The following is a 27,277-nucleotide window of genomic DNA, read 5'->3' as shown; positions in this document are numbered from 1 at the left end:
AGTATGTACAAAGACAAAGGTGATATGGTCAGAGAGTATATACATAGACAAAGGTGATATGGTCAGAGAGTATATACATAGACAAAGGTGATATGGTCAGAGAGTATATACATAGACAAAGGTGATATGGTCAGAGAGTATATACATAGACAAAGGTGATATGGTCAGAGAGTATATACATAGACAAAGGTGATATGGTCAGAGAGTATATACATAGACAAAGGTGATATGGTCAGAGAGTATATACATAGACAAAGGTGATATGGTCAGAGAGTATATACATAGACAAAGGTGATATGGTCAAATTTATATACAGAGACAAAGGTGATATGGTCAGAGATTATATACATAGACAAAGGTGATATGGTCAAAGTATATACAGAGACAAAGGTGATATGATCAGAGTATATACATCGACAAAGGTGATAGGGTCAGAGTATATACATAGACAAAGGTGATATGATCAGAGTATATACAAAGACAAAGGTGATATGGTCAGAGAGTATATACATAGACAAAAGTGATATGGTCAGAGAGTATATACATAGACAAAGGTGATATGGTCAAAGTATATACAAAGACAACGGTGATATGATCAGAGTATATACAGAGACAAAGGTGATATGATCAGAGTATATACATCGACAAAGGTGATAGGGTCAGAGTATATACAGTCACGTGTAAAAGTAAGTACACCCCATGTAAAGTTTTGACTTTTTCAACATATTTCAACAAACAGCTATTTGATCTTCATTTCAACAATATTGATAGATAAAGGTGATATAATATAACAAATATCATGAAACATTTACATTTTGTCGTCCATTGTATAATTTAAATAAACATAAATGCAAATTTCGCATGTGGAAAAAGAAAGTACACCCTGACATTTATCACTACTTCAAATACCTAAAATTAGAATCAGGTGCACCAGCTCAGGTGCAAATGATTAGAACATCGTTAGAGAGGATCTTGGAGGAACCAGTCTTATTTAAACCTCAGACATTTAGTTTGGTTTGCTCTTTGTTGTTGAAGTGTGCGGCGTCACCATGCCTAGATCAAAAGAGCTCTCTGAGGCCTTCAGAAAGAAGGTTATAGATGCCTTCGAGTCTGGGAAGGGATTTTAAAAGATCTTCAAACAATTTGAAATCAATCATTCGACTGTCCGGAAGATCACCTTCAAGTGGAGAAGATTCCAAACAACTGCCAACTTGTTCAGGCCAGGCCGCCCCAGCAAGTTCAGCCCGAGAGCAGACCGCAAGATGCCGAAAGTTGTCTCTAAGAACCCCAGAATGTCATCACGGGACCTACAGGTAGCTCTTGCCACTGTTGATGTCAAAGTGCACGAGTCTACCATTAGAAAGAGGCTGCACAAATTTGATCGACATGGGAGGTGTGCCAGGAGGAAACCTTTGCTGTCCAGAAAGAACATCAGGGCAAGACTAAAGTTTGCCAATGAACACCGAGGCAAAGACCAGCACTTCTGGACCAATGTGCTCTGGACAGATAAGTCAAAGGTAGAGCTATTTGGCCACAGTACCAGAAGACATGTTTGGTGAAAACCAAAGACAGCTTTTAACCACAAGAACCTGATACCAACTGAAAAGCATGGTGGTGGAAATATTATGGTTTGGGGCAGCTTTGCTGCATCAGGGCCTGGGCAGCTCACCATCATAGAATCCACTATGAATTCTTCATTGTACCAGAGGGTGCTTGAGGATAATGTGAGGCCATCTGTCAGAAAGTTGAAGCTCAACCGAAGGTGGACCTTGCAACATGACAATGACCCTAAACATACCATGTAAATCCACCAAGGAATGGCTGAAAAGAAAGAAATGGAGGGTTCTGGAATGGCCAAGTGGAAGCCCGGATCTAAATCCCATCGAGATGTTGTGGGGGAATTTGAAACGAGCTGTGCATGCAAGAAACCCCTCAAACATCGCACAGCTGAAATAATTCTGCATGGATGAGTGTGCAAAAATTTCTCCCAGTCGATGTCAGAGACTGGTAGACAGTTACAAGAAACTCCTACTTGAGGTTGTTTCTGCCAAAGGGGGCAATACCACCTATTAGAGCCAAGGGTGGACTTACTTTTTCCACATGCGAAATTTGCAATTATGTTTATTTGAATTATACAATGGACTACAAAATGTAAATGTTTCATGATATTTGTTATATTATATCACCTTTATCTATCAATATTGTTGAAACTAGGGCATTGCCCGTACTATATCTATATCTAAAATTATATCCCCCCCCCTCTATTTACATGAAATGGTTTGGTCCAAAGCGAACGGCTTGCGAGTACGGTGACAATCCCCCCCCTCTATTTACATGCAATGGTTTGGTCCAAAGCGAACGGCTTCCGGAGTTTGGTAAAGAAATCGCCATCGCGTGCACAAACGCGCAGGAAAGCGAATGAATCGCAAATTCGGTTTTATTAGTTTTAAAACATAGTTTAACGCCAACATAGTTTGCAAACGTGAAATAAATGAATACGCTCTCAAATGTGCCATCCGAGGCAGAGTGTGTCCGCCACGTTCGGCACACGCGATCGTTCGCTGCTCTCTGATTGGTTGAATCGTTTTTTGGACATAGCTCGGTAAGTAATTGTCCGATTAATATGAAACCTTGAAAAGGCACATCCTCGGGTCCCCAGCAATATACCTGGCAAGTTAAAAGTATATCGGACCCGTGGTTGTCGAGAAACAGCGGTCACAGACAAACAGACGTACAGACGTACAGACGTACAAACGTACAAACGTACAGAGATTACTGGAATTATAGATAGATGAAGATCAAATAGCTGTATGGTGAAATATGTTGAAAAAGTCAAAACTTTACATGGGGTGTACTTACTTTTTCACGTGACTGTACATAGACAAAGGTGATATGATCAGAGAGTATATATATTGACAAAGGTGATATGGTCAAAGAGTATATACATAGACAAAGGTGATAGGGTCAGAGTATATATATTGACAAAGGTGATATGATCAGAGAGTATATACATAGACAAAGGTGATAGGGTCAGAGTATATATATTGACAAAGGTGATATGATCAGAGAGTATATACATCGACAAAGGTGATATGGTCAGAGAGTATATACATAGACAAAGGTATTACAGCCTGGAATTAAATTGCATTAAATCAGACTTTTCCACCTTTATTTACACATCGTAACCCACAACTTCCAAGTGAAAAACAAATTCTACAAATTTCAGAAAATTAATTAAAAATACAAAACTAGAATATCTTGGTTGGATAAGTGTTCACCCCCCTGAATTAATACTTGGTGGAAGCACCTTTGACAGCAATTTCAACTGTGAGTTTGTTTGGGTAGGTCTCTACCAACTTAGCACACCTTGATTGGGCAATATTTGCCCATTCTTCTGTACAAAATTGTTCAAGCTCAGTCAATTTGCATGGGGAGCATTGATGGACAACAATCGTAAAGTCCTGCCACAGATTTTCTATTGGATTTAGGTCGGGGATTTAGATTTAGATTAGATTATTAGATTTAGATTAGCCCAATTTAGATTGGGCCACTCGAGGACATTTATCTTTTTGTTCCTCAGCCACTCCAGTTTAGCTTTGGCTGTGTGCTACGGGTCGTTAACTTCCATCCCAATTTCAGCTTTCTTGTAGAGGGCAACAGGTTTTCCTCTTGAATTTTTCTGTATTTTGCTCCATCCATTTTCCCTTCTATCCTGACAAGTGCCCCAGTCCCTGCTAATGAGAAACATCCCCATAACATGATGCTGCCACCATCATGCTTCACAGTGGGGATGGTGTTCTTTGGGTATGTGTTGTGTTGGATTTATGCCAAATCTAACGTTTTGCATTTAGGCCAAAAAGTTCCATCTTGGTTTCGTCAGACCACAAGACTTTCTGCCACATGGTTTCAGAATCTCCGGAGTGGTTTTATGAATCCCTCAAACGGGACTGAGGGTGGGCTTTTTTCAGTAATGGCTACCTTTTTGCCACCCTACCATACAGGCCAGACTTGTGGAGCGCCTGGGATATTGTTGTCACATGCACACAATGACCAGTCTTTGCCGTAAAAGCCTGTAGCTCTTTCAAAGTTGCCATTGGCCTGTTGGTGGCCTCTCTGATCAGTCTCCTCCTTGCTTGGTCATCAAGTTTGGAGGGACAGCCTGATCTAGGCAGGGTTTTGGTGGTACCATACGCCTTCCACTTTTTAATGATTGGCTGTTGGGGATAGTCGACTGCTCTAAGGGATCGCCGACTCTGCTCCATGGGATAGTCAAGGCTTTTGAAATATTTTTATACCCATCCTCTGATCTGTGCCTTTCCACAACTTTATCCCAGAGGTCTTGTGAAAGCTCCTTGGTGCTCATGGTTGAGTATTTGCTGTGAAATGCACTACCTAACAGAGGAAACCGACAGGAACAGCCGATTTTATTCTGAAATAATCAGAATCACTACAATTTAACACAGATGGAGGCCAATTAACCTGGTGTGTGATTTTGAATGTGATTGGTTACATCGGAGGTAATTGACAATTGTTATTATAAGGGGGGTGGACACTTGTCCAACCAAGATATTGTAGTTTTGTATTTTTAATTCATTTTCTGAAATTTGTAGCATTGTTTTTCACTTGTAGGTTGTGAGTTACGATGTGTAAATAAAGGTAGAAAAAGTCTGATTTAATGCATTTTAGTTCCAGGCTATGAGGCAACAAAAGATGAAAAATTTGAGAGTGGATGTAGACTTTCTAAAGGCATTGTATAAGAAGAAGGATGACAGAGTGAGAGTGCACTTGGACTAAGTTGAGAAGATAAGAGTACGAAGAAAACAATGTTCCCTGACATGGACAAAGGGAAATGGTTGCACAGACCTTTGGATAAAGAGACCATGTTGTACATACACAAGAATAGAGGGGAGAGGGTGAGCAAAAGGTCAAAATGATTGCTGAATAATTACTGTAATACAGCACACTCTCATGACTATAGATGCTTCAAACACATAATTTAATAAACTGTCTACACACACCGATCTCCCCACTGTCTATATGCCAGGTTACAAGGATGGTTGGGTTGCTTTGTTGGTCTGAGGCTCATGGGGGAGCTGTAACAAGTACCATTCTTGGAGTCTTTGAGTCAGTATCGAACTGCTGACCTCACAGACTTAAGGAAACTCATGTTCAAGTCGTTTTATGTTCCCATTGATACAGATCAGATGAAATTATAGAATGCAGTGAACAACATGGTTGTTCATATATTACACACGTGTGGACAACAGAAAACATGTAAACAATTCTGGAAGAAGGGGTTTGGAGGAGACACGTGGTGATTCACATATAAGACATGTACACATTAATAAACTTGCAAATAATCCTGAGGGTGGTGGAGGGGAAACGCATGGTGCTTCATATATTATACACGTGTACATTTGTAAACCTGTGTACAATCTTGTGTGGAAGGGGAGGAGGTATTGTTACTCTGTCACCTTTGAATGGTGATTTATATGTACATATTACAAGCAAGTATGCAATGAAGGCAAGTTGGGTTCATCTGTAAGTTAATGGCCTTATAACCTTGTGATAAAACAATGGTTATGGTCGAGTTTAAGTGCAGAAAAGATTGAGACATGGCTCATTGTAAAGAACTCTCCATGCAGAATAACATATGTGAATGATGATGTCATAGGTGTCTCCATTATGACGTCATAATTCGACAAGTAAAAAAAAAAAAACTTCATCCGATCAGGATGAAATTTCTTGAGCATCATCTCGGTATAAATTGATGCATTATAAAAAAAAGACGTCATAGGTCACGTGGTTCGGCCGCCATATTGTTTTAAGAGAAAAGCCTTAAAAACTACGAAAAACCCTTTTTCTCTGAAACGGCTGAACAGATAGAGGCCAAACTTTGCATGCACAATCACATTCCCATGACGAACAAAAAGTTCTGGTGTGATGACGTCGTAGGTTACATGATTTAGGAGGTATGACGTTTTGAATTATAAACCTTTAAAACATAGCTCCTCCCTCATTTTTGATCATATCGAATGGAAACTTAACAATTATGTTTCCCATGTCTGCATGCTAAAATGCCGTTTTGGAATTGTGATAGCTCACATGGATTGGCAGCGATAAATAAAACAACAGAGATCTTAAAAACCTTGTATCTACTGAACCACTTAATTGATTGACGAGAAACTTTAAAGGAATGTAGAAGGCGCCAAGTGGAATAAGTGTATGAAATCAATATGATTGGTTGTTCGATTTGGCAGCCATAAATACAAAATGGAAGGGAAGTATTAAAAAAACAAATTTCTCTTGAACCGCTTGATTTATCAACGTGAAACTTCAAACCAATGTAGAACTCGTCAATTGGAATAAGCGTTTAAACTTTCAACATGATTGGTTGTATGGTCTGGAAGGTAGCAGTTGTTATTGTGTGATGAAGAAGAAACTCTATCGTTTATCTTCTCCAGCCATGTGACTTTTCAGTGTAGCTTGAATTATGATGAAAGTGGGGTTGTATGAAAGCGTGTCAATGAAAGCGGGGTTGAATCAAAGTGGGGTTGTATTGAAGCATGTCCGATGAAAGCGGGGATTGTCAAAGCGAGGTGGTACGAAAGTGGAGTTGTATCAAAGCGGTGTTGTAGCAAAGCGGGGTTGTATCAAAGCGTGTCCAATGAAAGCGGGGTTGTATTAAAGCGGTGTTGTAGCAAAGCGAGGTTGTATCAAAGCGTGTCCAATGAAAGCGGGGTTGTATGAAAGCGGCGTTGTATCAAAGCGAGGTTGTATCAAAGTGGGGTTGTATGAAAGTGAGGTTGTAACAAAGCGGGGTTGTAGCAAAGCGGGGTTGTATCAAAGCGTGTCCAATGAAAGCGGGGTTGTATTAAAGCGGTGTTGTAGCAAAGCGAGGTTGTATCAAAGCGTGTCCAATGAAAGCGGGGTTGTATGAAAGCGGCGTTGTATCAAAGCGAGGTTGTATCAAAGTGGGGTTGTATGAAAGTGAGGTTGTAACAAAGCGGGGTTGTATCAAAGCATGTCCAATGAAAGTGTGGTTGTATCAAAGCGGGGTTGTATCAAAGTGTGTCCAATGAAAGTGTGTCCAATGAAAGCGGGGTTGTATGAAAGCGGCAAGACAGAGGAAACCGGTCATCACTGCCAACAGTTATAAAGTGGCAGTTCTCGTCAGGTTTCCTCTACACGTAATGTATAGAAATACCTATTGTTTTTCTTCGAGTTTTTCTCAGCCACTAATTTTCTTCCACAACTTTTTTCATGTCTGAAAACTTTAAAACCAATCTTCTCTGCAACTGTTGGTCCAATTGGCATGACATTTTAAACAAGTGATTGGCTAACTTTGTAGAATTTTTTACTGCTAATTATTACGTCAAAGGTCACATGGTTCGGCCACCATATTGTTTTTCGTGAAAAACACAAAAACCCCTTTTTATCTGCAATGGCTGAACAGATCAAACCCAAACTTGGCATGCATAATCAGTTAATCACACACCCATGACGAACAAAAAATTCCTGGGTGATGACATCATACGTCAGATGGTTTCGAACTTATGACGTTCTTAAGCATAAACTTTAAAACCTATCTCCTCCCTCATTTTTGAAGATATCGAGTGGAAACTTTACACAAATGTTTCCCATGTGGGGAAGTTAAAATGTTACTTGGTAAGTTGCAATAAGTCACATGGTTTGGCCTCAATAAATAATTGAAGGAACATCATGAAAAGCTTCTATCTCTTGAACCGCAGCATTGATTGACTTGAAACCTTAATGTAATGTCGCTGTCATCAAGCGGAATAAGTGTTTAAAACTTCAACATGATTGGTTGTAAGGGGTGTTGCAAAACATTTTACCTTTTTTTCCCCCGAGAACCCGTTACGGTTGTGCACGCATTCAGACATGACGTGTGCGTGCGTATGTGCCGTGTGCGTACCTTGCGTCCACGTCGTCACTTTTTCTTTGCTTGTCGTTGCTGTGATGGTTTTGTCACGGACTGAACCACGCATCGCATGTGCGTTATTCTATTCTCTGCTATTTTAACGTGCATCAAAGGAAGCATGCCTCGGGGGGGAAAAAAGGTAAAATGTTTTGCAACACCCCTTACAGTCTGAAAGCCAGAAGTCGTTTTGTTGGAAGAAGAAGAAACTGTTACGGATTCGTCACTTCCGTTGTTGGGGTTTTCCTCCACTTTAAATATTTCTGATTCTATGTACTATTATTGTATTCAAAAGGTTTATTGTTTATGAACTGTTTTCAAAAGGTAAAAATAATTAATGTTTTAAATTAAACCGGAACCGGACGACGACGAGGAGGAGGAAGAGGAAGAGAAGGCGGGGGGCGTGGCGAGTGAAGTCGGACAAGAAGCGGGTAGCTTCCAGCTCCGTAGCGAGCGTTGTCGAGCGAAAGTCGCGAGTGAACTTTGAGTTTCCTTGAAAGGAGTTCCTGCGATAGGTGTTATCGCTGGGGATTGAAAAACCTGCGTGGTCAGGTTTGGGGCGTTGCGATTCTGAAGAATCCTCGCCGGGTCGTGTCGACTCAAGTAAGAGCCGTCGGCCATTTTGACACTCGCGCTTTTGTCATCAAAAGGTCTTGGCTACGCGTCAGTTTTTCACCATCCTGTCGTCTGTCGGGGATGTGTGTGCGCCACGCTGAGTTTGAAGTTTAAGTGGCGGTTCGCCGACTGAACCGGGGCCGTTCACATCTGGAGGGCTCCTTTGGGATTTCCCATTCCGCCGCGAGTTTGCCTTTTGTTTTGGACCACGTGACTTTTTGCATCGCTTCGACCGCCTACGCCTGAGAGCTGCTTCGGCGGTGCGACTGCCCTTGCCATCCGCACGGGAGTCAACTTCGTCTTGAGGACGGGAATATAGAGACATTGGGGAAGGTTTTTCCACTCACTGGGAACACCGTGAGTTATCTTATGCTAGTTGATGGTACCATCATAAGATGTATTGAGTGTACTTTTGATTGCTATTTGTTGTACCGTTATTCTTGTGTGATTTTTAATACAATATTTGTTTGGTGATAATCATTGGTGTGGTTTCACTATTGATTTCTGACACAGAATAACATATTTTTCTGCCGTGGCTCCTCTCGGGGCTTGGAGGTACATCGTGACCAGGGGGTCGGGGAGGAACACGTAACAAAACGCAACACTTTTTCTTCTCAGGCCATCTAACTGATTGTGCCACTGCCATTTTTCAGATTTATTTCCTTTAAAAATCATTTTCTCTGCAATAGTTGGACCAATTGACAGGAAATTTTCACCATAGGAGCCCATCATCGTATAGAATCTTTTAATGGCAATTATGACGTCACAGGTCACGTGGTACGGGTGCCATCCTGGAAAAACCGAAAACATTTGCACCTCTATATCTCGAAAAGCGCTGCACAAAAAAATTGAGACATGTCTCATTGTAAAGAACTCTGCATGGAGAATAACCCTTGTGAATGATGTCATAGGTGCCTCCATTATGACGTCATAATTTGACAAGTAAAAAACTTCATCCGATCAAGCTACTGAAGTTCAGCGTTACTGAAGCAGTCTCATACACCAACCATCCTTATACACTGCAATAAGATGATGTTGAGTCGCAATTTAGGAGATTGAGGCTTTATTGATTACCAATAGAATGCATCATCAATCACCATCACACATAGCCATAATAGCGGCCTCTTCCTCACCCCGAAATACATGCCACACCCTCATGCTATATATCAATATATTTTGATAAATAGCATGGTGTTTAGAAGTATGAAGGCGATTTTGTTTCTTCAAGTATATAATTAAATTTGGATAGAAGTTTAAACAAAGGTTTAAAGGAGTATAAATAAATAAATTCCGTTTTACCGCCATTTTACCCAGTGTCTATTACACCTCCCTATCTAACACGTTCATTTTAGTTATTCCCGCATGTTGATTGTGTCATTTATAATGTCCTTAAAACAGTAAGTTTCCTGTTTGGAATGATTTCCAATTTTGTTGGACTACCAGGCAGACAGAGTAAAAACAAGACCGAAAGTCTAACAGCGGCATAGCCGCGATGAGGGCGTAGGGCTTGTAAAATTTTATAAACCACAAACACACACGATTAGCTTTTTAAACAGTCGTTAATGCTGTTTATAACATTAAACAAAGAAATTTGGAGGAATCCAGACATCCTTGAGGTAAGTTTTACTTACAGAACTGAGGGAAGATCTACTGTGATCTAGATTATACTCCTTAGGGGTTGGGTACGTACCGTTTTGTTGGAAGAGACGCAACGCCGATACTTTCGATATTTGATGGTCATTTTAACAATCGGATTGTTTGCGTTTCACACAGAATGAAAAACGTTAAGGTAGAGCATGGCAATTGTGATACATGACAGGTTTGACGATATGTTCAGCATGAACGGCATATAAAACAAAATGGCGGTGTGTGGAGAGTCAGCCGTCGTGCCGCCGTAATAACATCAGACGTAATCACATCACCCTGTCATGTGACCAGATCCTCAGCTCTGATTGGTATACATTTGAGGGGACATACATACATATGGACAAACACTGTTCTAGACGGCTTTGCCCTATGGGCTACGCCGTAAAAATTATCTCACTCCTCTGCGCATATGTGATTGGGACAAATTTAGAGGCAATAAAAATTATCTCACTCCTCTGTGCATATGTGATTGGGACAAATTTAGAGGCAACAAGTCAGGAGACGACGATGGTTCACGAGCGAGCGGTATTCAATGACAAAGGACTGACTATAACCGAAACAAACCTGGACAGGCCAGGCCTGGAAATGTCAAAATGAAGGTTACTAACCTTGAAATGAGATAGAAAATAATGTATAATCAGTTATAAGGTTAGTTAGCTACACAATACCAAAAATTCGGTTCAATTCCGACAACTTTGAAAATTTGACCTTTGTGACCCTCAAAGGTCGAAGATTCTGAAATTTGTTGGAAAACTTGTATTTCATGATATATGTGATAATATAAGATCATGTACGACATTTCACCCTATCAGGAAGCGAACAATATAATAAAACCATCAAAAATCGACGTTTCTAAATTTTGTGACCTTGTGACCTTGACCTTGGGGCGAAAATGAAAAATCGAGCTCCGTGGGGCTAGACACATGACATTGGCCTAACCAAATACCGAAACCCCTGCCTGATTCCACCAAACCCCTCGGAGAAGATGTAGCTTGAAATCGATTACCCCCTAAAAAGACACCTTTTTCGGGCGTGGCTCCGCCCACAATGAGCGCAATACGCCCACTCTAGGCAGGACACAACTAGATCATGATAACAACCTCCCACCCAAGTTTCATCAAGATCAGATGATTTCATCGGGTAGTTATGCTGCGGACAGACAGACACACACACACCCATGACGAATATAGTGGTCACTCTGATAACTCCTGAACCAATATACGGTAAAACGACAGACCTGTCTTCCATTTTTTGTTCCGATTTGTCTTAAAAATATAACATTCAATTTAAATAAGTTGTTCCTCGATCATAAACTGATCAATAAACTGATAAGACAGACGTACTGACAGATGGACATGGACCAATTGCTTAACGCCACTTTTTACTTCTCGTGCGTGAGACAATAACTTCTTGAAAAACGAAATAACAGTTACAAACAATTATACTGGAGAGGGCCCAATAAAATACTTACATATTACACATTGAAAGGGCATGTTGCAAAGCAGAAGGTAAACTCCAACCGATCATCTGATATTTTAAAACGGGCATTATTAACACATCAGCAGTGATTGATGGTGATTTCCAAGCAGATGTACTATTGTTCTGATTGACTTCTTCTTAGGTAGTAGGTTGTAGACAGCAACCGTCCAGGGTAGTACTCGGAACCATCTTACACTCACCGTGTCAGAATTGCTGGTCTTACTTTCTGTCTCACTCAAACGAGAGCTACCGGGCTAGCTTCAACCTCTCTTTCTCGCAAACAAACACCATACACTTTCCTTCTCTTTTATTTATGGCCTGGCCTCGATGAGGGCTATATAGTCAGTGCCTTGAGCCTGCAAGATAAAAAAAAACAAAAAAAAAAACGATGGAAGATGACTTCGGGCAAATGACAGGGTGAACAGAACAGAAAGAGTTTGTGCAAGAACAGCAGAGCAGGTTTTTAAGACACCTGTCCTGATGTCGTCTAGGCCAGCTGATTAAAATGGCGGCTCTGATGGCACCGAGTCTGATTTCTTAAGGAAAGGCTGATCTCGTTACAATAGGTTCAGTCGACGCATTCTGGCAGCCCGGTGGTAACATTGTTATCTGAGAAACTACTGAGAGTGCTGAACAGGGATTAATTAATTTCCAAGTGTCTCATTCTTTACAAAAGGAGAAGAACCACCTTTGGAGGCCATTTTTCCCTGCAGAGCAAAAAGAGAACAAAAAGAGAGAGAGACAAAAGGAGGAACATTGTAATTTAATTTGTAACTCTAACTGTCAGTGTATTAAGTTCTGAGGCCAAAACAAAGTGCTCTTCTTCTGTGAATGAGCCAGTAGTGATCATTTGATGAACCAGCTGTTCTTCAACCACACAGATGATAACATTTGCTCATTCACGAAGCTGTGTGAATCTTATCCATATGAACAATGTTAACAATAGTGATTGTTATATCTTCCACACAAACTTATCCGGAAGCACGCAGACCACCCCAATGCTTCCGTGTTAAGCTCCTCGACAGTCGCAAAACTAGAAAGCACAGCTATTCAGAGCAAAGCAAAAACCGTTCCAAACTACACTCAACTAAAACGGAATGTTAAAATATTTATTATTTTCGGAAATAGGAAATAATAGGGTTGTAATAGGGGATAGGTAACACTACAAGTACACAGATAGTGAGAACCAAACACAGCTTAAAGTGAGAATAGGCAGAATAAACTAAAGGTTGGCTATCTGGGTGCCCGTGAAAAGCCATTCATCACAAACAGTGGTCTCTGTCTCCCTCACTCGCCAAAATGGCGAGATGAAAGAAAGGGTTTCATACAGAAAGAAGAGAAACAAAAAGATAGAGAAAGTAAGTCACGGCGCATACTCGGAGAGATGCTGAGCATCAGCGCTCCCTGACTGCACATGCGTGACAGCAGCTGTGGAAAGTGGGAGGAGAAAGGAAGTGCGAGGAGAAATAAATGGGAGGAGAAAGACAAAATGGGAGGAGAAAGAAATGGAGAAGGGGGAAGAGATGGGAGAGGGGGTATATACATGGTCACACAAGAGAAGCCTGCCGGTGTCTGCCTTAATAGCGTCATAAGGCTTTTAGGAAAGCTTGAAAATGTGTGTATGTGCCTTTCGTCTCTCACATGGGTTCAAGTCTCGACCACAGCTATAAACTGTAAACCTTGTGTCTCAAATGTAGGGTGATGCATCAATTGTGCATGCTATCCATCAGGAGGGCTTTAACCTGAATTAGACCTGTCTGCCAACACTGCCTGTTGATGGGCGTAAAATATACCATGGTGCCTTTCACAAAGAGGAGGTAAGTTATTGCGGATACCCTGAGCAAATTACAAATTCCTGCCCTCATCTCCAGGTGGGCATTGCATCAGTGGCACTTGCACACTCCCAACAGTGATGCAAACCGACACACTAATTAATGAATGGGTGAAATGGGTGAATGAATGAATGGGTGAATGGAATCATCAGCAAAAGAAAAACAAATCATCATGATCATACTAAAACACATAAGTTGTTATCTGTCTGTCTAACCGCAAAACATTCGGTCGTTACTTATCAATCTCAACTGAACTTGCCAAAGGGGCTAAGGGTCACACAATGAAGGTTGAAGATTGCCAACTTACTCTCCCCCCCCCCCCCCCCCTCCTCAAGGGGGATTTCTGCATTGAACGAACTTTGTGTTAAGGTGTATAAATAGGCCAGCATGGAGTTACGTGCTGCAAATAAAAAATATTGTTACGGTTTCCGCGCGACCCTCCTGCCCTTACCAAGGGGAGTTTAAGCCCCTTGTTCTTTTTGGGTCCTCGCAACCGAGAGACTTGAATCGCCCCTCCCGGGCAGATGCAGGGTAGGGTTCCGGGACAATTCTCGCACGTACCTAAGTACCTACGCCACCGCGGAAGCGGGGATCAAGCCTCGCACGAACCACGCGTAATTTGAGTACGTCCGAGCGGATGGCGTACCACGTGGTCCGTGCAGTTATCTTATATTGGAACCCGATTAGAGCGATAATTCGTACCACGCTTAGTCAATAAATGGAAGGGACTAGAAGGACCCGAAGGGTCGAATAGAAGGATGAACACAGGTTTAATAATTATTATTTACAGTGATTAGTAGAAGGAAAAGGGACTCAGGGCAGAACTTAAGCAGTCTTAGCTTATACCCAGACACGGGCCCGATCACACTCACAGGGGGAAATGAAGAAAGGAAATGTTCGTGCGCTGAACGCGCCGGCTCCGTTGTTCAGGAACAGCTTCGCCCAGCGTGGCCCTCCCTGGTCACAGCACGTCCCTCGATGAAGGCAAGCAGGCGGCGGGAGGGATCCTTGCAGCGTGTCTCTCGAACAAAGGCAGAGCAGGCAGGCGGGAAAATATACACGTCTCTCGCACAGCTCGGTGGTTCCTCACAGCACTATTAATCAACGGCGCACTTTCCCTCGCGTAACTCAATAGAGGATGTGCCTCAAGCTCAACTGAGCAATGAACTTGTTCAAGCGCCTCTCCCCTCGAAACTGAGAACTCGTTTCAGCGCACCTCTCCTCAGAACTTGTCCAACTCTCAAGCGCCTCTCCCCATAACTCGTTCAACACTCACAAGCGTCTCTCCCCATAACTTGTTCAAGTGTCTCTCTCCTCAGAACTCGTTCAACGAGCGCCTCTCCCTTCCCATAACTTGTTCAACTCTCAAGCGCCTCTCCCATAACTGGGATGGGGGCTTTGCACAAAGGGTTTTATTGCCATGCCCTTAGCCCGCATCGAATGTTCTAACCACGTCTTTTGATGCAGTGCTAAGCTACTCCCTTCGAGCCCTGATTGGCGGCTCGCGCTTACCGTCGGCTTCTCCTCCGCCTTCCTTCGGCCTTGATCGACTTGTTAGGCCGGCCTCGTGTTATTTCACGCCAAAGCCACAGTACCAAGGCGGCATAAGCAATGGAAGGACCTAACTCTCATTATTCTACTCAACGCAAAACTAACACAGGAGAAGGACTATGCTTACATTTACTAAGACATACCTGAACTATCGCGAGGCTACGTGTTGTAGTGTGACTAAACTATGAGGGGAAAATTAATCTTTATTGTAAAAACTCAAAACCGCAACAATATTGTTACACTTGTGGGGGGTAGGCAATGAAATACCTTTGTCCAGGTAGAAGTGTATAGGTTACCATGCTCCAAATGTCGTGATGAAGAAGAAGAACCCCATGTACCATAAGTAGGAAATCCGTTCAACCGGATGTCGTGTAAGAGTGTATCTTTGTGCCCATGACGAGGGGTGGGGTTATGTTAATTAGTTGGGATTAATGGTAAATCCCCTGTATGTAAATTGCCTGTGTAACCTTTTCCTGTGTTCCTTATGACACTGCAGCACACACACATAGCCAAGCCAAGCAATCATGCATTACAACATTAAATAAAGTACCCGGAAGCAGGACATTGAGCACCGCAAATGATACCACTGTACACCATCACAAAGGCAGGCAGGTCCGTGAGGCCACGCCCCGAAGAAAGATTGGTTAGGGTACCATAGAGCGATGAGAAGGACCCGCTGATAGGAGCACGCACGGGGATCGTCGGATGACGTCAGAGCCTTGAGAATAAAATAATTGAGTCCCGACATTTTGTCCTCTTGCGCGAGGGACATTGAAAGGGAGCAGTCACATATACCTCTCGGCTTTGGGGTTCGGTGAAGAGCAGTGGCATTCATTATCTTTCTTGAGCTGGGACCTTGAAAGTGCACGGTCGCAGATATCATAACTCGTCCACATTGAGAGATGGGGCCAAAAAGGATACACAATGGGATTTATAAAAAGGATATATGTGTAGCACAATATTTTAAAAATTTGTGGACGAGTTATGACAAAACTAGGTGAATGAGTCGGGTAGGTGACAAGAACAAGCCGATTCGATTTTGGTTCAGATCCAAATCCAGATTCCAGCCTATAAGTGGGATTTAAAAAACCACCTTTAGAGGCCATTTTTCCCCGCAAAGCGGGGGTTGGCCTTTTTTGGGAACCGTGGTTGTTGTTGTTTTTCGGTCCCCTTTTTGAAGCAATGCTTTACGGCCGGATGCCCTTCCTGACGCCAACCCTTTTTGCCGCCTTTAACGACAAACAGGGAATTACCAGTGAACTGGTACTCAATTAGCCGACCTCGGAAGGATGACAGGCTGAGTCAACCCCCCTGGCGTTAATTCAGCGATCGATATAAGTGGGATACAAATCGTAAACTGTTCAACCTGGCGAAGGTGTGTGCTCTACCGAGTGCCGTTCTAGTTCTGAATGTTTTATGGAAAATGCATATTTCTGCAATCTGAAAATCCAAAAATAATGTATCTATATTATCTTTCATGATTTCGAAGTATTTTCAGTAGAAAATGCAAACTAGCAGTCGTATCACATCCAGGAGTGAAATCGTGCAATTTTTCAAAATTTCCCAATTTAATTCACACCTTCATATAACTGTAACACTCAATCAATTCAGTGTTTGAGGCGATCACGAAAAACATCACCAAGCCCTATATGCCACTGATTTATACTGTCCATTACAAAACATCATCAAAGTTCCGTGTTGTTCTATGAGGTTCACTATGAGGTTCAGGTTCAATTCTCACATATCTCCAGTGATATTACGTCATTATGATTTAATATCAGTTTATGTAATCCATCACGACGTGAACCATCAAACAGCAATCTCCACGAAGTTCTTCCTTTTTACTCAAACGTCATTACACTGAGAGGTATGCAAATAATTGAATGTGTGCACCCTTGGGAGAGGTATCCAGAGGAAACAAAGCAAAGTTATTGCACGCGAAGCACCCGAGGGAACACTTATTTCACCCTTTAATATGAGTTCCCTTACAAATAACCTCATCGCAGAGGCCATTATTAGGCCCATGAAGCCTGCACAATGGTTGACAACTTTATGGTTGATTGGTCATGCTCTATTCTTTTTAAATGCTGAGCATCAAGCAAGGAAGCAGCACGTACTATTTTTTAAAGAATTTGGTATGGCTCGACCGGGGTTTGAACCACTGACCTCCAAGATTCAGAGCAGACGCTCTAATCATTACACCACCGAGTCTGATAAGTTAAAAGGGGGTCAAAAAAGCGAAAAATAAAGGGTGTATCACACCTGGGTGATATCTCCAAACCAAATATGGACCTGGGTGTATCACACGAAGGTACCTCCACATCAAATTTGGAGATATTTATCTCAGAAATGATGATATGTGTTTGTAATTTGTTTGAAAGAAAGAAAGCAAAAAAAACAAAGAAGGAATTTAAAGCAAAAAATTAAATAACATATATATATATATATACAGGGCGCTGCAAAAGTAGGTATACAGTAAGGATTATACCAGTATTACCAGTATTATAATAGTGGTGCTAGGATTCATTTAATACTTTGTTTGAACATTTGAGGGATTAATATGTTTATTATTGATATGTTTATTATTGATGTGTTATTATTGATATGCTTGTATAATCAATAAAATACGTTTTGTGCACACGTTTTGTTTTTCATTACTGTATACCCACTTTTTCAGCCCCCTGTATATGTCCATCAATAGATGGAAGGCCAATATATATTGTTGCGGATATGAGGATTGCATTTTTTTGATTGTGTGTATTGTGGTGGTAAATTGTTGTGTAACATTGGTTGAATATGGCCCCTCCTGCCTCCAGAGTTGTGTAAAGGTAAAAAGGGCGTCCCGGTAGTTATTCCATGAAACACCACATTGAAGGACACGATAAAACCCTTGTTCAGTAGCTTATATCTTATTATGTGTTTTAGAGTAAGGCCTTGTCTTCCATTAGAATGACACTCCATTGCACCGAATCAATTAAGAATAGCTCCCCTTCAATAATTCCAATTCCCAGCCAAACTCTCCATCTGTGGGTAAAGCAGTTCACAAGCGTGGGGTGCACGCCCTCTCAATTCGCTGCTATAGTGAATATGTGCTCCGTGCTCTGTTTGAACAGGAGGGGCGGGGTCGCCAGGGAGAGGCAACCCCAGGGTGCGCCACGAAGGGCGGGGCTGTGCAGCCCCATGCCCAAATAAGGAAACAAGCCCGTGGCTCGCCACGAGGGGCGTGCCGTCGGCGCGATGCCCAAATAAGGAGACAAGCCCATGGGATTACCATACAAGGTCACGAAACAGAGCACGGGGGAGAGGGCGTGTCAGTCCCGCGCTGGAGAGAAGTGAGAGGAAGGAAATACGGGCTGAGCTGCGTGGAGAGGTACACGACAAAGAAAGGGTCCAAGAGAAAGCAGAGGAACTTTTACGAACGAGTTGCAAAGAGATACGGCAGATGAGTCCAGCCCCGTTTCAACCAGCCGCGTGAAGCCCTGACGGGGCAGCGAGTGACCCTGCCGGCGTGCGCTGTAAAGCCGAATACCAGGAGCTGCCGGCGTGCGCTGTAAAGCGGATAACAAGGAGCTGCCGGCTCCCCGCTTCCCGCCCGGAGTGGACCTGCTCGCTGTGCCCTGTGATCCCACCTGCTCATCCTTTCCAGCCATTCCTGCCTGCAAGTTCCCCATTTGCGTACGTGAGTTTGTTTTGTTCGTGCTGTCCTGGGTAGTAACTAAGTCTGTATAAGCTAGTAATTTTCACTGTGTCACCTGCGTTTTCATGTCCGCTGTAAATACCCGTGACTGCTCTTTTTGCTTATGTGTGTGTAAATAATAATAAACCCCGTTACTCTTCTGTACGTCTTCTTCTTCTTCCTCTTTGCATTCGTCGTCTTAGTCTTTTCCCCATTGAATATCTGTGGCGCGATACGGCCAACGTTTGGGTGAATCGGGTTTAGTCGGGGAACAACTGTTCGGTCGCGGAGCCTCCGCTCGGCAAACAACATCCTTAACCGCGTACCGTAACAATTGGTGTCAGGAGTGTCGGATCGGACCCGAAGCGCGCTTAACGCGCTCAAAATTACGAACTGCTGGAAATTTGTGTTGTTTTAAAGCAAAACCCGAATTTTGAAATCGCGCCATGGCTGGTCAAGGCGACGGGATGCCGGTGGGTGAGCTAGAGGAGGGGTTAGGAGTAACCCAGGATCAGAGGGACGAAGTAGAGGAGAACATTGGCAATGTGGTTGAGGGGGTATCAGGTGCACAAAATGACGCTCTCGCGCACGAGGTTTCAGGCGCGCAAAAAGGCGCCCCGCACGAGCGCGCGGTAGCCGAGCCCGGTGTATCAGCGGGCTTTAACATGCAGCCGATTGACATGCAGGCCCTCATTGCGCAGCTACAGGCAGCTGTACAGATGAGTATGGGAGACCAAATTGGAGGTTTGAAACACAGTATGGGGGTAATGGGGAACCGGATGGATGCTCAGAGTGAGCAAATGGGGAACCGGATGGAGGCTCAGAGTGAGTAATTGGGACAAATGGGGGAACGGCTAGAAGCAAAATTTGAGGGTTTAGACAAGAAATTTGAGGGATTAGACAATGGGATAGAGGGGGTGAAACATGGGTTAACGGGGGTGGAAAATAGAATGGCTGCCCAGGAGAATCAGTTAGAGGGGGTGAAAAATGGGTTAGAGGGGCTAGAAAATAGGATGGAAGACAAATTGCGGGCAATAGGGGAGCAATCCGCCCGAGAAATTAAACAAATGGGAGAGCAGATAGAGGAGGTAAAAATCGGGGTAGAAACCAAATTGGATGCTCAGAGGGATGAATTGGGACAGATGAGGGCAGCATCTACAAAAGAGAGGGAGGAGATGAAAGAGGAGATACAACGAGGTGTAAGTGAGGAGGTCTCGGGGGTACGCGAGGAGGTAAAGCGAGGTGAAAAGCGTATAGAGAAAGAGGTGAGAAATGGAACGGCTAGGTTACAGGGGGGAATAGAGGACCTGACGGAGGAGGTGGAACAGCTGACGGAGGGACAAAAAGAACTAACGGAGCAGGTTCAAAAGAACACTGCGGTACTAGGAGGGTTAAAGGCGACACAAAACAACATCAAGGACGACTTGATAGCGACACAGAGGCAATGTCAGATGGTACGTGAGGGACTGACAACGAAGTTGGACGAGGTGACAGAGGTAATGGAGACGAAGGACCGAGAGGTGAGGACGCACATAGAGATGGTTAAAATAGCCTTAGAGGACGAACTTGAGGAGACGCACCGGGAAATAAAAGAGGTGAAGCAAAAATTAGAGGAAGTGGAAGAAGAGGTGAGTGAAATTAAGAAGAGACGGACAGAAACTAAGAGAGAAATACAGGAGGAGGTGATGGAATATGTACAAGGTCGGTGCCCAACTCATAATGTTGTGCTCACTAACCAAATAAAGAGTTTGCAGGTGGTGAAAGAGGTGCGGAGACGAGGTGCCAAGGTGAGTGGCGATATACGAGGAAATGTACATGATGTGAGGGGAGCTTCAGTCGGCTTGGGGGTTGATTTGGATACGGGTGTTCGTGAGAGGCCGTTGGTGAAGTGTGCAACAGGTACGGTGTGCGAAGGAGGAGGTGTACGAGAATGTCTGACTCTGGGGTGTGTGAGGAAAAAGTGCGCGCCAAGGAGTGAGTGTGCTGTCGAGAGTGAGTCGGTCGTAGCGCGTGTGCGAGGGAGCACATGGAAGCGCGTAGTGAGGAGTGTTACAGAGGATGTAACGGAAGCATGCACGCCTGTGGTGAGTGTTACAGAGGATGTAACGGGAGAGTGTGCGCAAGAGGGTGCGCGAGAAAGGTGTGTAACGGACGGGTGCATGAGGAAAGAGTGCGCTGTCGAGAGTAAGGGTGAGTGCGCTGTCAAGAGTGGTGGTGAAAGTAGTGAGAGTGACACGGAGCGTGAGTTGGTTGTGACAGGTGAGAGAGGAAGTACACCTGGAATGGAAGGAAGCACACCTGGAATGGTAGAGCGTGTGTGGGAATGCACGCTGGAATTGGTAGTGAGACACGTGGTTGGGTGTGCGAGTGAGAGCACACCTGTGGTTGTCACAGAGGAGGTGACCGAGGAGGGGGCACGAAGAGGTGTGTTGGTGAGGTGTGCGAACGACGAGTGTGTGCCAAGGTGTTCGGTGGTCAGGTGTGTGACCAAGTCTGTGAGCGAAAGAACGAATGCAATAACGAAGTACACGGGGTGTACGGGCGGCATTGGAGCACCGAGCTCGGTGAGGGTGAAAGGGGTAGCGTATGCGTGTAAGCATGCAGGTGAGGCATCGACGGTAACCGGGTTAGCGGTTAGAACGACATTTAGCCGAATCGGGCCCTTGGTGCGCGTCGGGCAGCTTCGCGTGCCGCGAGGACCAGCGGGGATCCGAACCACGGCGGGTTCGAAAGGACCGCCGTACGTGATCCACGCTGGGCCGCGCTTGGAATGGCCGCATCCGTGCTCCGCTAGGCGGAACGGGCAGCCCAATAGGAAGGGTCGCCATGGCGACCCCTTTTTGTTGAGGCGTTCCGGCAGGTCGAGATCGGGCAATTGGATGGCTCCGTGCCGAGGTGGTGCGTGGGATCTCGGCCCGGGTAAGCGTCCTTCCCTGCACCGAATGCAGGACGCATCCAGCCGCCGGCACCAAACAACCCGCATTCATTGCTCGGCTTTACGAAGCCGGGCTTTGGACAGGAATTGGCGCACCGAGAGGCATTAGTAAGTAGACTGTAATGATGAGGATAGTGGTCTGGACCCGAAATTAGAAAAACAAAATTTGATGATTGGCAAAGGGATTTACAGAGTGATGATTGGCAGAGGATTGGTAGAATGATTGGCAAATTTTTGATTGGTTGGAATTTGGTGAGCAAAATTTATAGTGGAACGTCCCCGATGTGGTGGGATGGCCAATCCACCATCCCTCACAAGGGGGGGCAAAGGAGCACTAGTTATGGGGTTGATGGCAGTGAAAACTAGCCCGGGAGGGTTAGGATATATCGTGTGTAGGGATCTAGAGAGATGACCGTAGGTGACGTTAAGGTTAGTTAGTGACAATGACACCTGTAGTGGGGCCGCAGGTAGATTAGAGTGGATGATAATGACGTGGTATGTGCTTAGTTTAAAGGGAAGACGGGGAGCACTAAGTTAGCAGGGCAACAGGTAGATGAGATGATGCCGTGTGTTTGAGGATTGGAAGTGTATTGTGAAAAGTGTATGGTGAACAGGTGTGATTGCACAGGTGTGCAAATGAACAGGTGGATGGAGCAGTGTATGAGGGAGTGATGGTGATGTGTGTTGTATTGACCAAATGGTCCAGGAAGGAAGGAGGGTGCAGGTGGCACCAGGTGTGAGTGCACAGGTGTGCACCAACAGGTGTATGGAATAAATGGTAGTGTGGAGTATATGGAGTATTGGAATGGATGGTCGTGGAGTGAGTATGATGGAAACTATGGAGTGGAGTGGATGGTGCGGAGGTGTGAATGGGGGAAGAGTGGACCCCCATCACGAATACCCGGGGCGGGTAGTGTAAGTGTTAGGTAGAGGGTATAGGTAAATTGTGGTTGAATATTGGCATCTGTGGTGCGGGTGAGAGAATGGTATTTGGATGGGTGCATTAGTGTTGTGGAAATGGCTGGGCGTGTAGCCTGTTAGTGTGTGTAGTTGGTTTGGGCACTCCACCACTGTGAGGATGTCGGCCAGGTGAGGCCGCAGGTGAGCTCTGGGAGCCGGTAGAGTTGTTGTGGATGGGGCCCGAGGATCCGGAGGACGGACCCGGGTAGCCCAGTGCCAGAGGGCACCGAGTGGGGTGACAGAGCCAGGAGGGGCCTTCCCCAGTTAGATAGGTTAGGGTGAGGAGCTAGGTAAGCTCGGGTGGCAACTACAGTGGTGGAGGTGTGCAGGTGGGTAGACCTGCTGGGAGAGCGACACGTCACAGCCCAGAAATTGTGCAAGGGCACCGGGAGATGAATCGGGGGAGTGAGACCCCAAATTGAGAAGCACCACAGTTAGGTCAATGGGAATTGGTTTTTATAACCCATAGTGTAAGTTGGCCAATGGATTGGCGGGGAAAGACCCCGGGTAGTGTAAAGTGTGTTAAGGTCATTTAGAGGATAGTTAGGATTGGAGTCTCCTCGCACCATCTGCATCCACTCACCTGAGGTGACAAGTACTCCACACCATGCCATGTTTAATTATTTTTATTGATGCAAATGTTTGGATTGTGAGACGCATCATGACGTGGGTGAGACATTGTGCTTTGTTGTTCCATCTCTTCCTCCTTATGAGGATTGATGATGAATTGGTGATGGCAAATTTTGGATAGAGGGATTGTGGAGACAAATTTGGTATTGGGGAAATATGGGGAAGACGTGACGGTAGCGACGAATTTGTAAATGTGTGGATTTTTGTACATATGGGGTACGGGCAAGGGTAGAGTAGGTAACAGGGGGGAGGGTGACGTACGGTAGGGACGAGCTTTCTCACTTCGCTCTCCGTACGCACTTCGCCTTGCATTGCCTTGTTTGATGTGTACCCTTGTGACCTTACCCCTCGCTCATCTGTCTTCCCCCTTTTGTCTCCCACATGACCTGTGCGCCATTGGGCGCCGAGGGGAGCGTGCGTGAGTCGGCCATTGTGCGCCCGGAACTCCCAGAACCAGCTGTCTGCATCGATGCACCACATTATGGACCACATGTCTGTGGCCGAGCACCACTGATGGACCCCATGGGTTGGGGCATGGCCCCACTGCTGGAACCGGCCATGAGGGCCCGAAATCTTGCTGGCGGACCTTGATCGCGGGGCACCGATGCCCCACAGGTGAACCACACTAGTCGGCCCTGTGGGCCATAAATAAAGAAAATAAAAGGGACACGTTGGGTGCATTTTACTTTATTGCAAATAGGCCGCCAGCAAAGGAAAAAGACAACATCTGGAAGAAAGTAAATAGCCAGCAGAGGGAGCCGAAGAGCAAGAGACCACCTGCAGGGTTCGGGGTTGTTGATTTATTTTTATTGATGAACTATGGTGACTGCACCGATGGGTGCTTGAGGGTGTTTTGGTGCGTTTTGGGTGCTTTCATGGTGCATTGATGCAGAGCAGACTGTCTCCCCCCCAGAAAGAACAATCACAGGTCCTGGGTTAGTCTTGTAAATAAAAGTAGTGTCAACTGTAAATAATGCTCCCCACCGTCAGTGTGTAGTTTGAAGACCATTCCGCAATTCGGTTAGCTGTGGGCGTGAGTCTGTTAGGCAGGGTGCAATGGAGCAGCGGGACATATTTATCTATGTTTTAAAACTGTCGCACTCAGGGTCAGGTTAAAAGTAGAGGGAACTACACCTACGTGTCACACTAAATTAAAGTTATAGGCCCGGGACGTGCCTAAGAGGAGGAGGGTGCAGTGTTGCGGATATGAGGATTGCATTTTTTTGATTGTGTGTATTGTGGTGGTAAATTGTTGTGTAACATTGGTTGAATATGGCCCCTCCTGCCTCCAGAGTTGTGTAAAGGTAAAAAGGGTGTCCCGGTAGTTATTCCATGAAACACCACATTGAAGGACACGATAAAACCCTTGTTCAGTAGCTTATATCTTATTATGTGTTTTAGAGTAAGGCCTTGTCTTCCATTAGAATGACACTCCATTGCACCGAATCAATTAAGAATAGCTCCCCTTCAATAATTCCATTTCCCAGCCAAACTCTCCATCTGTGGGTAAAGCAGTTCACAAGCGTGGGGTGCACGCCCTCTCAATTCGCTGCTATAGTGAATATGTGCTCCGTGCTCTGTTTGAACAGGAGGGGCGGGGTCGCCAGGGAGAGGCAACCCCAGGGCGCGCCACGAAGGGCGGGGCTGTGCAGCCCCATGCCCAAATAAGGAAACAAGCCCGTGGCTCGCCACGAGGGGCGTGCCGTCGGCGCGATGCCCAAATAAGGAGACAAGCCCGTGGGATTACCATACAAGGTCACGAAACAGAGCACGGGGGAGAGGGCATGTCAGTCCCGCACTGGAGAGAAGTGAGAGGAAGGAAATACGGGCTGAGCTGCGTGGAGAGGTACACGACAAAGAAAGGGTCCAAGAGAAAGCAGAGGAACTTTTACGAACGAGTTGCAAAGAGATACGGCAGATGAGTCCAGCCCCGTTTCAACCAGCCGCGTGAAGCCCTGACGGGGCAGCGAGTGACCCTGCCGGCGTGCGCTGTAAAGCCGAATACCAGGAGCTGCCGGCGTGCGCTGTAAAGCGGATAACAAGGAGCTGCCGGCTCCCCGCCCGGAGTGGACCTGCTCGCTGTGCCCTGTGATCCCACCTGCTCATCCTTTCCAGCCATTCCTGCCTGCAAGTTCCCCATTTGCGTACGTGAGTTTGTTTTGTTCGTGCTGTCCTGGGTAGTAACTAAGTCTGTATAAGCTAGTAATTTTCACTGTGTCACCTGCGTTTTCATGTCCGCTGTAAATACCCGTGACTGCTCTTTTTGCTTATGTGTGTGTAAATAATAATAAACCCCGTTACTCTTCTGTACGTCTTCTTCTTCTTCCTCTTTGCATTCGTCGTCTTAGTCTTTTCCCCATTGAATATCTGTGGCGCGATACGGCCAACGTTTGGGTGAATCGGGTTTAGTCGGGGAACAACTGTTCGGTCGCGGAGCCTCCGCTCGGCAAACAACATCCTTAACCGCGTACCGTAACAATATATATATACTTGCCCTCGGCCTAGAGGATGAGATAAATATTAATAATAATAAGAAAAAGACATAAAATGTCATAGCCCTCATGGTTGAGGTACTTTTCATAGCTTTATAGCTTTAGAATGGAATTATACTCACCATTATGTTATCCAATAATTAGTTATACACATCAACAAAATGGTCACCACTCAGCGATCTTTGATCAGATTGCGGAAAAAAATAAAAAAATACATCTTCTGTACATGTATACTCTCGAGAACAAAATCTCAAGAACGTGCATACAAGATTCTTTGTGCCAAGTTTGAGGGGGTGAGGGGGGAGTTTAGGAGGGGAGGAGTGAGGGGGGAGTTTAGAAAGTGGATGATCAACCCTTTGAGTACGGATGACGTCCAGTGCTGCAACCCGCAAAAAGGTTTTGTGTACGGATGACGTTACTACACGTCATCGACAATACCTATAAATAGATCGTCAGTACGTGGTTGCATTCCCGTACCAAAATGCCAAATTAATCCCGTACCGGGGGTATTTATATCAAAAAAAAATCCCGTACTCAAAGGGTTAATGAAAAACGAACATTTATTACAAACTGGATTTATTGTGATTTTCAAGTCAGATATCCGTTTGAAAACGATAGAGTAGGGGTGGAATGAAGGTGGGTTTAGAGAATGTAGAAACGAAGAACTGTAAGAGATTGAATTATTTTTTTTGAAGTGGAATGATTTGATGAGCAAATTAAAAAAGCAGCGTGTTGTAAAATACCACTGAATAAAACACTGCAGGATAAAGTTTATACATATTTAATTATATTTAAACAAAACCGTGAAAAACAATCTGGGAAAGGTCCCTGAAGAGAAGGCGTGGATCTGAGAAAGGAGAAGGGGTTGAATTAATATGGTGGAAAATAGGATTGGAAAGGTGAGTATCGGCTGGAGGGGTAGAAGAAAAAGGAGATAAGGGGGGGGGGGAGGGGGAAGCGAGAAAAGACGCACGTGGTCGTGGGTGGGGACTGCCAGGAGAGAAGGAAATAATAATTTCTTTATTTATTTGTATTTAAAACGTTAGACAATGGGTAAGATGTTCGGGGGAGGTAGGAGGCGAAAAGGATATCAAACTGGGCACACTTGGATTGGGCACACTTGGCACTGGGCACACTTGGATATCCACTTGGATTCCGCCCAGGTTGGCACATGGAAATTATGATGTAGCATAATTATCATCTCGGGTCAAGATTTGAAATTATGCCATGGTTTTTGTAAAATTGCTACTAGTATTCACATTATGTACTTTCACCAAAACATACATCATCATAGAAACATACATAGAATTTGGGTCCTCTGGGTCATTTGGGTCCTCTGGGTCATTTGGGTCCTCAGGGTCATTTGGGTCCTCTGGGTCATTTGGGTCATTTGGGTCCTCTGGGTCATTTGGGTCCTCTGGGTCCTCTGGGTCATTTGGGTCCTCTGGGTCATTTGGGTCCTCTGGGTCATTTGGGTCTTCTGGGTCATTTGGGTCCTCTGGGTCATTTGGGTCCTCTGGG

The 27,277-nt window shown here is 44.7% G+C and overlaps 1 protein-coding gene across 1 annotated transcript in view; it reads right to left on the bottom strand.

Annotated features, from left to right (window-relative positions):
- LOC137432328 (CUGBP Elav-like family member 1) overlaps positions 1 to 27,277 on the bottom strand; it is a 356,059-nt gene that overhangs the window by 265,660 nt on the left and 63,122 nt on the right. The gene's annotated exons all lie outside the window — the stretch shown is intronic.

The sequence above is a fragment of the Myxine glutinosa genome, chromosome 8 (genome assembly GCF_964187855.1).
Source record: "Myxine glutinosa chromosome 8, kmMyxGlut1.1, whole genome shotgun sequence".
Classification (NCBI taxonomy): domain Eukaryota; kingdom Metazoa; phylum Chordata; class Myxini; order Myxiniformes; family Myxinidae; genus Myxine; species Myxine glutinosa.
This window is presented reverse-complemented; position numbering and strand designations above follow the sequence as displayed.